Raw genomic sequence first — 12,949 nt, forward strand, 5'->3', positions numbered from 1 at the left:
TGGGACTCCCAGCAGCTTCTACTGAAGCCTTCCGAGTAAATCGCCAGAACCTCCTCATCACTCCACCGCTCCCATGTTTTTTTTTGTGTTGCCATAAGTTATTCTCTCTCCGTTGGTGCGCGGGGCTAATGCTAATGCTAATAATGCCAGCAAATACAATGGCGGCTTCACAAAACTTTTCAGAGTTTTACGGGGCGTGGTTTGCAATCCGCCCAGCCAATCAGAAATGAGAACTTTTTTCTCCCATGAAAGTACCTGCTCTCTAGCAGGGAGTAAAAAGGGGGGGAAAAGGTTCTCATGAACTAAGTTCTAGTTCCGGATTTTTTTGGTGTGAACGCAAATTTTCAAGAACTATCGGAACTATACTGGGAAAAGTACTCCGGTGTGTAAGCGCCTTATGTCTACCATTGAGAATGATTAGGCAAACCGGTTTTGTCGGGACAAAAACCGCAATTCAGTCAAAAACCAAAAGACACATGTCCAAAGCGTTAAAGCAAAAACAATGTGCAACAGAGTCTGAAGACGTGTTAAGACAAGAAAATCTAAGCGGCAGATTCAAGCCCCCAGAAAGTGCGCCAGATGATAAAGCAATTACTTTAGTGGCCAAACGGTGGTACTACAACTGATGTGTCAGTAACTGTACTAATTATCCCATTAGGTTTTCTTGAAAAGTACAAAACAAGATTTATAAAAAGGTTCCCTTTGGAGTAGGGCTGGGTGATAATTCAGAATATTTCAGAATCATATTGTTATTAACTCAAACAAGCAGCAAGGACCAACATCTGGGAAGATGAATGGCAAAGACATGACACACGAGCTCTTGAATGGCTGGACAGAGGAATCACACCAACGGAAAGCCTTGCTAGTGGCCACGACCTTGGCTGGACAACCTGGAAGTCACTCAATAGACTGCGTGTGGAACAGGGGAGGTGCAAAGCACTGATGAAAGTGTGGAACTACACCACAGAAGACACGTGCAGCTGTGGATCAGTGCAGACAATGTCCCACTTACTGGAATGTGCCGATGCCCCCCGGTGCAGTCCAGAAGACCTGGCAGAACCTACCCCATCAGCTGTGGCCTGTGCCCGATACTGGCAGAACGACATTTGAGATTGCTACGGACTCGAAGAAGAAGAAGATTAACTCATATATAAATAGTCATTTGTAAAGTATTTAAATGCAAAATAGGCGTTATCATTTGGTTATTCGATTTAGATTATTAATTAAATGACCAGAATACAAATTGTATTGAAGATGTGAAACAACCAATGGCGTGACAGAAGATGTTTACCATGTTGCCCTATCCTAATATACAATATATATATTTTAATGTTTTTTTCTTTTTTAAACCTAGTAAGTGTCTGAACACCCTCCACCACGAAGACACTGCAGCCGGCAATAAGACTCAAAATGGCAAACAAGCTGCGATTTTGAACACTTCAGAACTACATGAGTGGAAATTGTGAATTAAGACATTTGGTTCAGTCTTTTGGCCGACGTATCCACTCCTGATTAGTGTACGTTGTGTTGAGGCCAAAACACATTGAGGCACAGAACGATGGTATCTGCTGTGAAGCTCTGCCAACATGTTTACTGGCAGAAACCCTCGCTGTTTTCTGCATGAACGGCTAATTCCAATTGAGCAGTCACTGTTGGAAGGAGGCTTCACTGACCTTTTTTGAAAATTGCATCTCTTTCTCATTTGACTAGGAGAAGTGTAGGCTGTTGCACATTCTCTTTATAAATCTAATTGCTTTGTTGAATTGTTGGAAAAAAACCTTGCAAAGAAAGCCAATTATTGGAATATTTAAGCCTTGATAATTGTTGTTGCACTGTTTAGAGTATAATGCCGACAAAGACAAGAATAATTAGGAATAGCAATAATTACATAACTCTGCAAAGGAGTGGAGATTTCACACTGAATGCTTTAGAATAAGGATAGATATGTATTGAGAGTCCATATGCAAGGCTTCCCTGTTAATCCCCACTATAAGGGAAGGGTGCCAGCTGAGATATAGCTAGCTCCACGCAGAAATGCCTGGAGAAGAATACATTTTATTTATTTGTTTTTTTAAAGGTGCTTGTGGTGGGAGAAAAGAGCAACACAACACAGAAGAAAAAAGCAAGAGAATCCAATTCACAGCATGCCAAGATGGGCTGTATCTTTGTACATTTCCCTTTCATCTATGTCAAAGCACACACTGAGCGAAAGGCTGATGAGACCGAACCATCCTGACCGTGTTGATTCTGCTCGGCTGTTTGAAGAGGAGGAAGATAACCAGTGGGATTTAAATAAATGTTTTTGTTGTTGTGGTGGTTCTGCAGTATTTATTCCAAACAGATTTTTTTGATTTCCAAATGAAGTTGACTTGCACTTACATAAGTATTGCAGGTGTAACGACCCATTGATCGGGATCTATTGGGATTTAATAAGCAATTAACACTTTTGCACTGCTATTACTCAACTGAGGCCACTTTATATTTTCACATACTTCATATTGCTGCTACTTATTTAAAGTAAATGTGTGCTTACCTCTACATGTAATGCTAGCTATACCTATAGTGTTTGCTTTGTCAGAACATATTATAGCAAGTGATATAAGCAAATATTGTAAGGTAATCCAAAAGAAACTGCATAATATCGGCATATTATATATTTTCGTGATAAGACGTTGGATTTACACCCGTAATAAATATGATTTGACTTGAAATATTCTCTCCTCTAAATGCAATTATGGATGTTTACTGTATATATGTGGAGTGACAACATCTTCATACTGTGCCTTATGTCATGTAACCATGCCATTATCATGTTTCTACAAGACTGTAAACAACATGAAAGCATAACGAGCGTGTGTGTGTTTATTCTCTTGCAAACACTTTCTTTCAAGCCCCAATAGATTCTTGCACCCAATGTGCAGAGCTTATTTAGACTTATTTTTAAGTACCACTTATTTACAGGCCACAACAAAATCATGTTGGCGGAGCAGAGAGTGGGCTGTTGCATTGCAATTTTGATGAGGTGATGAATGTCAAGTATAGTAATTTTCTGTGCATACTGTTTATCGAGAGAAAGTTGACCCCAGAGGACTTCCACTGTGCGAAAGAAAGCATTTATTATCTAATTAGAGATATTCAAGTAGTGGTGGGTGGTCAGGGTTCGCTGCCAACAAACAAGCCATCACTGACAGACAGTTCACAGTCTGCCAGATGGCAGAAAGATACAGAGATTCAAGGCAGTGTGGTACATTTTCTATTAACCTGTTTTAAAGGTCTCCTATTATTCATCAATATATTAGAGGTCTCAGATATATACAGAACATGTCTCTGATTGGCTGAAACACCAAACAGATCATTGCAGCATCCCATAATCCCCTCTGTTTCCAAAGTGCTGATTCTCTGTCTGTTACTTTAGATGAAAATAAGGAGCCCCTCCCCACGCCCCTCTGAGAGACATTTGGTTACAAAGAACTCAATGGTGCTCTAGGAGGAGATTCAGGTGATAAGGGGGGGGGGGGGGGGGGGGGGGGGGTTACCTTGGTTGCTGATTGGCTAATGGTTACACAAGACAAACACATCGTTATGAGATCACAAAGTGGCCAAAATCTGATCAGCTCATTTTCAGACAGGTTTTTATAGAAATGGATCAAAAAGAGAGAGAATCTTTGTTCCTGAAACTTTCAGAGTCTCTTTACACAGAGGGGACACATGTTGATGAAGAAGAGACATGAAGAAGAGGGGACACATGTTGATGAAGAAGAGACATGAAGAAGAGGGGACACATGTTGATGTAGAAGAGACATGAAGAAGAGGGGACACATGTTGATGAAGAAGAGACATGAAGAAGAGGGGACACATGTTGATGTAGAAGAGACATGAAGAAGAGGGGACACATGTTGATGAAGAAGAGGGGACACATGTTGATGTAGAAGAGACATGAAGAAGAGGGGACACATGTTGATGTAGAAGAGACATGGAGAAGAGGGGACACATGTTGATGTAGAAGAGACATGAAGAAGAGGGGACACATGTTGATGTAGAAGAGACATGAAGAAGAGGGGACACATGTTGATGTAGAAGAGACATGGAGAAGAGGGGACACATGTTGATGAAGAAGAGACATGAAGAAGAGGGGACACATGTTGATGTAGAAGAGACATGAAGAAGAGGGGACACATGTTGATGTAGAAGAGACATGGAGAAGAGGGGACACATGTTGATGTAGAAGAGACATGAAGAAGAGGGGACACATGTTGATGAAGAAGAGACATGAAGAAGAGGGGACACATGTTGATGTAGAAGAGACATGAAGAAGAGGGGACACATGTTGATGTAGAAGAGACATGAAGAAGAGGGGACACATGTTGATGTAGAAGAGACATGAAGAAGAGGGGACACATGTTGATGAAGAAGAGACATAAGAAGAGGGGACACATGTGATGTAGAAGAGACATGAAGAAGAGGGGACACATGTTGATGTAGAAGAGACATGAAGAAGAGGGGGACACATGTTGATGTAGAAGAGACATGAAGAAGAGGGGACACATGTTGATGTAGAAGAGACATGAAGAAGAGGGGACACATGTTGATGTAGAAGAGACATGAAGAAGAGGGGGACACATGTTGATGTAGAAGAGACATGAGAAGAGGGGACACATGTTGATGTAGAAGAGACATGAAGAAGAGGGGGACACATGTTGATGTAGAAGAGACATGAAGAAGAGGGGACACATGTTGATGTAGAAGAGACATGAAGAAGAGGGGACACATGTTGATGTAGAAGAGACATGAAGAAGAGGGGACACATGTTGATGTAGAAGAGACATGAAGAAGAGGGGACACATGCTGATGAAGAAGAGACATGAAGAAGAGGGGACACATGTTGATGTAGAAGAGACATGGAGAAGAGGGGACACATGTTGATGTAGAAGAGACATGAAGAAGAGGGGACACATGTTGATGTAGAAGAGACATGAAGAAGAGGGGACACATGTTGATGTAGGAGAGACATGAAGAAGAGGGGACACATGTTGATGTAGAAGAGACATGAAGAAGAGGGGACACATGTTGATGTAGAAGAGACATGAAGAAGAGGGGACACATGTTGATGTAGAAGAGACATGAAGAAGAGGGGACACATGTTGATGTAGAAGAGACATGAAGAAGAGGGGACACATGGTGATGTAGAAGAGACATGAAGAAGAGGGGACACATGTTGATGTAGGAGAGACATGAAGAAGAGGGGACACATGTTGATGTAGAAGAGACATGAAGAAGAGGGGACACATGTTGATGTAGAAGAGACATGAAGAAGAGGGGACACATGTTGATGTAGGAGAGACATGAAGAAGAGGGGACACATGTTGATGTAGAAGAGACATGAAGAAGAGGGGACACATGTTGATGTAGAAGAGACATGAAGAAGAGGGGACACATGTTGATGTAGAAGAGACATGAAGAAGAGGGGACACATGTTGATGTAGAAGAGACATGAAGAAGAGGGGACACATGTTGATGTAGAAGAGACATGAAGAAGAGGGGACACATGTTGATGTAGAGAAGACATGGAAAAGTGGATTTTGCATAACAGGTGACCTTTAAAGCGTACATCAATCTTCGATCTTTTGGGCTTTGTTTAGATTCTTAACAGATTTGGTAAAAACCTGTAAACTGGAGCTTCTACTAAAGAGAAGAGGCGAAAAATAGCAGCACACAAATTAAGGGATAATGTGCTGCGAGGCGGTCATTAAGGAAAAAACCAACAATGATATGGTGATCAGGATCTTGTCTGTTAGCGAGACTTAACAACCCTTAGACTGTCCCAATTGACCAATCAGAATTAAGTATTCAACTAAGCCATGTTATAAAACAATCTTATGGCTCCACAAAGATTTGATGTGACTTTCCTTCAATGCATATATGTAATGAAAGTTCAAAGTTCAACTGGCACTCTTTTGCCCACTCTTTTGGATTGATTTCCAGTGGGAGAATTTGCACCAACCAACTATTATCCTGATGAATCAATTCTTAATGTAATGCATCGGTGGTGGATTTCTTTGCTGTTGTGTATAGAGTTGAAACGCCACATGTCTATATACAGTAGGGATGCCTGCGATTATTCGATTTTTCGAATATTCGTTACAGTCTCCATAATCGAAAATTATTTTTAAAATTCGATTTTATTTATATATTTTTTTATTATTATTTATGTTTTTCATTTTTTTCCTGGCTTAGTTTCAACCAAAATATAGACTAATGCTAATAATAGTATTAATAATTGTAAATGGCCAGTTTGTTTTACTGTAAACTTGGAGGAAGCCAGCAGCACAGGCTGCGCAGAGTGCAGACTGCTGCTGCCTGCTGCAGCCTGCTACACACCGACCCCGCCCCCCCCCCCCTTCTCCGTCACACGTGCAATTGATTTATTGGCGATATACAGAACAGTGAGAACAACACAACTAAAGATGAACAAAGAAGAGTTCCTCGTGGAACTACTTCGAACTGAAAAGTGCAAATGAAGTAAAATGCAAGCTCTGGGGGGGGGGGCTGTCCGATTTTTGAATTTCATCATGGTCAGTTTCTGGCATCCCTAATATACAGTCCTATCAGGTGCATAGAAAACGGATTTCACTTAAAGTACAGCATCATCTCAGATGTCTCAAATATGTTGCATGATACTATGGAAATGCAATAAAATAACTGAAGTCAAACTGCTCTGAGGAACTGAGTCATTATTAGTTTTAAAAAGACTTTGAAGTTGCTATTCTATTACAGTCAATTATACTTTTGATTATGCCTTTATGAATATACTGTGCAATGGCCTTGCTCGAGTGAAAGTGATAAGGATATTGTGTCGTCTATTCCACCAGTGCATCACATTGAATCGTGCTTGTGTTAAATCTAGGAACATCTAGCTCAAAATGTCACTTAAGTAGAGCACTTTGCAAAGGAACATTGGTCTTTTTCGCCATTTCACCCGACCTGAAATTGAGTGCTTTTGCCTTATTTGTCCAGAATGGTGAATAACAATCCCAAGAGTCAACTACAAATGGTCTTCTGAAACAGAAAACAAGAAAGTTCTCTATCCAGTTGGACCGTTAGATATGTTTCCTCTCTTCCCCATGGGGTTGTTCAGCATAAAGCATCACAGACTGGCCTGGTTGGCAGACATGAGCATGCTATAACCAGCTCACTGACGTCACATCGGATGACTTCGAGTTAAACTTTTTTCAAAGAGTTTTTGAAGGCACTTGGAGTCGTCAGTTTAAAACTCTGCCAAATCGATTTTGTGGGTCCTGTCCTGAACCGACCAGAATAAAGACAATGGTGCAATCAGACGGAATAGTTTCATCAGAGCAAAAATATTCCTCAGGGTGGAGGTGTGGAATAGGAATAACTTGAGCTGTCGAGAGAATAAAGTGGTGGAAGATTTTCCCCTGGAGGATAATTTATCGTAGAAAGGTCAAAAATAATGGTGCCAAGAAATGTCTTCAGAACGAATTGGCCTTCCTTCGAAATAAGGGGCATCTCAAAGCGGTGCTGAGATGGATTTGGTTCACAATAAGTGTGTGGAAGAAAAATAAATATGTTTTCTGTTTGTCTTCGGGGCTTTGATTCGACTGCTTTGCTTTGAGCAACTTTGCTTTGACCAACAACGAACAGATTCATCAATCAACTGACGCCTCTTCTCTTACTGAGCAACAGTAGCGTACATGTCATACAAGGGAAGAGAATCATTTCTGCAGCAATCAGTGTCTCAATACTCCTGACAAACTAACCAATGTTACAAGCAATTTACCTCTAATGAATCCCCGGTGCCAACAAACAACAGGCTGTACTTGCTGCTGGAAATAAACCCTTCCTAAGGAATTTAGTAATGATGCCGGCATGAAAGAGATCACAGGAAGCATGACTGGTGGGAGAGAATGGCTATTGTAGTTTACAGATACGGAAAAGAAAAATGACTTTCACACCACAGGGCCCATCCATCAAGGTGTGCGGCGTTACACAGGCTTTAATAGAACCTAACAATCCCATCTGAGCACTATTGTTCCCCAATGAGACACTTCTTAAACCTAAGAGAGTTGTCGTATGAAGTGTGACGACCAAATTACATTTTAACGGACGATGCAAGGAAATGAGTGGCAGATATGGGTTTGATATTGTACAACAGCCTTCCTTGAGTCTACAACAACTGTGTCTAGACATCATTAGTACTGGGTCATAAAACACAGCTGACATTAGGGTTTGTGCAAGCTTCAACAAACTCAATTTAACACTTTTTAAGGCTTTTCCCGATACCACACCGCATGCAGTTTAACACCTTTTTCATAGTCAAGCTTTGACGGGAAACAAGAAGAAACATTATATTTAATTTAACGGAAACTTTTATCCGAAGCAACTAATGGCGCGTTTCCACTACACGGCCTCGCTCGGCCCCGCTCGGCCTCCTTTGGCCGCGCCCGGCCTCGTTAGGACCAGCTCACTTTATAGCGCATTTCCATTACAGTTTAGGAACTGGGGTAGTTACTATAGTAACGCAGTGTAGGCGGAGCCGTGACGTCATCTTCAATGAGAACCCCAGAAAAACAACACAGCCGTTAGCTGTTAGCACTCAGAGCTCACAGCTCCTCATATCTGTTCAGAAACTAGACAAAAGTTAAACAAGTACAAACCACAGACTGCCTGTGTCATGGTGAATACAGTCGCTGCTTTATTTATGTCTGTATAGGCCGTTGTTGTGAGTGTGGACGGTCGGAGCATATACTGCGTTAGCTTAGCCAATCTCCATTTAGAAAACACGCATTTTAAAAGGTTTTTCGCCTGCTGTCTGTCTGCAGACTTGTCAAAGCATTAATTCATGGTTTTTACTAACCGGTATCAGTATGTTGTTACTTCGGCATCATTTTGAAACGTGTATTACAATTAAATCACGGTCAAATATGTCCATCTTGTTGTAGTTGTAGCCCCCTTGCCAGCGATGCTCTCTCTAGTTTAGCATACTCAGCCCGACTCAGCCTCGTTGTCTCTGGCCCTAGAACCACGATTTTATGAGGCCAGAAAAACTGTGAATTAGGACCCGCCGGCCGGTACTAGGCCAAGTGGAAACGCAACCAAAGACGGGCCGCTGACGTCACAGCCCTCTTAAACCGTGCTCCGCGCTGTAGTGGAAACGCGCCATAACAGGGCGACTGTGGCTGCGAAGGTTGTGGGTTTGATCCCAGCCCGTGCAGCCAACATCTCGATGTATCCTTGGGCAAGATACTTAACCTCCCAATGGCATGGCCAACGGTGTGTGAATGTGTATTAATGTTAGTAAGGCAAACTGCTCTGTATGAATGGGTGTGAATGGGTGAATGACATGTAGTATGTAAAGCGCTTTGAGGGGTCGTAAAGTCTGGATAAAGCGCTATACAAGTACAGTCCATTTACCATTTAACAAAACGTGCATCAAGAAACAAACTCTAACAAGGCAAGAACCCTACATGTAGATTTGCTTTCAATTAGTCAAACGATTGAAAATGCTACTGCACAATATGCAGTCCAAACAGGTGGGTTGTCTTTGCTTTCTCTTTGTATTCTCTCCGATAAGGAAATACAATTTCCGTTGTTAGGTACTACTTGGAGGGCAAAGTACAAAATTCACAGGTCTAAACTTGGAAATCACATCATTTTAGACACTAAAGCATTCATTGCACACGTAAATATTTGGGGATATAGGCAGTAGACCCAAGTGGATTAGCTCATGTTTATATCATATTCGACATAAAAGGTCCCGATTCCTTATTAAATATGCATCCCATGCTTGACGACATTTTCTTGACCTTCAGTCTATTCTCCGGGAGTTTGAATATCCCTTGATTTTTACATCCCAATTATGCAAAATCAGCAAAAACAATACTTACATAGCCAACTCAAAATCTGTTGCCATGCAAGAGGCAGAATACGTCCCATAATGTGCAATGTTCCCTTCAGTTTTGCAACAATGGCCCTTTCTAAAAATGTGCTCAGGATTATTGCAGCGGCACTGAAACATCCACTGAGAGCAAGTAGACATGCACCATTATGTGCAGCATATCCCAGAGCGAGTGTTATTGGCAAACAACATGTTACTTAAAAGCAGCCACCATGTCTACCTTTACAAGAGTAGGTACTGTAAGGTCAGCAGAAACACTTTCCTTTCACTAGCTTTTACTTTGTGAAGCTGAAAACTTACTTTAAGAATGAAAGATGAATATTGATGGGTGACAAATAACAACCACCACGTTTTAGCTGTGGGTGTAAATCCTGTTTTCTTAGGGTTTACATGATACCTTTAATCCATAGACTGTATATATAAATGGACGTAGTGTCTGTGACGTCACCCATAGGATTCTGCAGAGTTGCCGAGAAGCCTAAAGTAGGCGGTGTCGGCCACTAACGGCTCGACAGTGACGTCAGAGTCTAACTCCCGCCTGATCCAAATAAGGGCAAAGAGGCGGAACCTCCAAAAGCCATAAGATAAGTCCGATACTTAAAGGGGACCTATCATGCAAAATGCACTTGTGTACGTCTTTTATACATGAATATGTGTCCCCGGTGTTCCAGGGAACTCACCAAGTGTCAGAAAACACAACCCTCTCTATTTTCCTCCATACCCAAATCTCTAAAAAAGGGGCTGCAACGGATCTGATAAAAACTGATCCAGATTTGAACACTGTCCTGACGTCAGGACGGTGGCGCTACGGCTATTGGGCCAACTCCACCAATCAGGAGGAGACAGCCACGGCCATTGCCGTTCGAAAGCGCTGGAGACGCTGTAGTACATATGCCAGGCCTGTAGGTGGTGCTGTTCTCACTGAATCAGCCCAGAGCTAGAAATTGTCAAATTGAGCAAAATGAGGCATGGCTAAAATGCATGATCTGTTTGGTATTTTGAAAAAAAAAAAGTATAAATATTAGGGCTGTCAAGTTAATGCGTTAATAACGCGTTAACGCAAAAAAAAATTAACGCCACTAATTATTTTAACGCGATTAACGCATGTGTATTTTTTGTCCTCGGCCGCCGTAGTTTCAGAGCGCATCGAGTGTAAAATACCATCGACAAGCTGATGCTGACAGCCCCGCTCCTGCCGCCCGCTTGTGCCCACTTCCACGCTCACTGGCAGGCCCGGACTGGCCATCGGGAGGACCGGGAGGGAGTGTGTATGTGTGGCGCGACTCGCGCGAGCGAGGCACACCTTACGTGGTGTTGTTGTTAGCATCTGGTGCTAGCTAGCTGCGCTAACGGATATAAGGAGCTGTTTCAATGACATTTCGCCGACAACTGCGCCGAGCACTTGACTTTATGCAGGTAGCCAGACAGTGTACGAAAAGTCAGCGCACTCAGCACGGATAGTACGCGCTACATGATTGCAGCGTCCAGGCAGCTCCCATTCGAGCATATATGCCTTGAGCCACACACACACACACACACACACACACACACACACACACACACACACACACACACACACACACACACACCACACACACACACACACACACACACACACACACACACACACACACACACACACACACACCACACACACACACACACACACACACACACACACACACACACACACACACACACACACACACACACACACACACACACACACACACACACACACACACACACACACACACACACACAATTATTGTGTGAGAGAGGTTCTAGGTTGAATTGAGGCGAATATTTGTAATGTTCAGGTTGTTGTGTTTAATATTCATGAGAATATTTGTCATTGTTCAAATGATAATAAACAAACATATAAAGCAGGGGTTTTCAAAGTGTGGGAAGGTGAGCCTCCCCTCAGAGAATATAAGAACAGCCGCGCCCCCCCTCCCAATTATTATTGCTATTATTATTATTGTTGTTGCTATAATGCAGGGGTATTATTATCCAGTGGAATGCCCTTACCTACTGGCCTAGTTAAATCAAAGTGGTTACTTATTTTTGTCTGGGCAGTGTAGTTTTACACACCATCTTATTTGACTTTCTCAGGGCAGACCCCCACAAAGAAAAAAATATATGTACACACGTAAGGTCATCATCTTAACAGTTTTTAATGCTCGAGTCATCCGTGAGCAGAGCATCAAGTTGGCATGCCTATTACAGCTGAATGCGGCGATTACCATCTTGTTCAGCAAAACGCCTCACAAACGTATTAACATCCAAAGCTTTAGTGCGTTTTGATTCAATGCTGAGCACAGCCAAACTTGACAGTCTCTTCTCTGTCATTGTAGACCGCAAATACCTTATTCCTTCCGTGTACTTGGGTCCGAATGCTTCTCGTTTTCTGCCGCCCGTTCAAATGAAATCGCCGCCAATCACATTTCCTCGCTCGCGCCAGGGTTACAAGGCTCGCGTCTTGTGCTGCATTCACTTGCACTCGGACATCAGGGATTTTCTCTGATAAATGTCCGATGAGCCACAACTTTTATTTCAAAACAAAGCTGCCAACTGGGGTGGCCAGACGCTGTCTCCTCTCTCACTTTAGGTAACTTCACTACAAATCGATCCATGTTGCCGCTCGCATAAAGTTAGCTGAAGTTAACGAGCTAGATTTCATTGTTTCTCTTTATTTTTTTCTCACGCTGCGCCTCCCCTGAAGCTCTCTGGCGCCCCCCAGGGGAGGCGCGCCTCACACTTTGAAAACCGCTGATATAAAGCATAGTTGTCCACTCATATGTTGATAAGAGTATTAAAAACGTGAAAGATATCCCTCTAAGGTACATTTAGAACAGATAAAAAATGTGCGATTAATTTGCGATTAACTATTTTAATCGACTGACAGCCCTAATAAATATGCCTTATATAGGTATGGTCCTACACTATATTATTCAAATATAGCATGATAGGTCCACTTTAAATGAAGAATACTCCACCAGGCACCAACACAACAAACACGTCCGGGTTCAA

At 42.3% G+C, this 12,949-nt stretch overlaps 1 protein-coding gene across 2 annotated transcripts in view; it reads right to left on the reverse strand.

The window, feature by feature from the left end:
- ctdp1 (CTD (carboxy-terminal domain, RNA polymerase II, polypeptide A) phosphatase, subunit 1) overlaps positions 1-12,949 on the reverse strand; it is a 110,792-nt gene that overhangs the window by 22,854 nt on the left and 74,989 nt on the right. The gene's annotated exons all lie outside the window — the stretch shown is intronic.

This window comes from Trematomus bernacchii, unplaced genomic scaffold (assembly GCF_902827165.1).
Source record: "Trematomus bernacchii unplaced genomic scaffold, fTreBer1.1, whole genome shotgun sequence".
Taxonomy (NCBI): domain Eukaryota; kingdom Metazoa; phylum Chordata; class Actinopteri; order Perciformes; family Nototheniidae; genus Trematomus; species Trematomus bernacchii.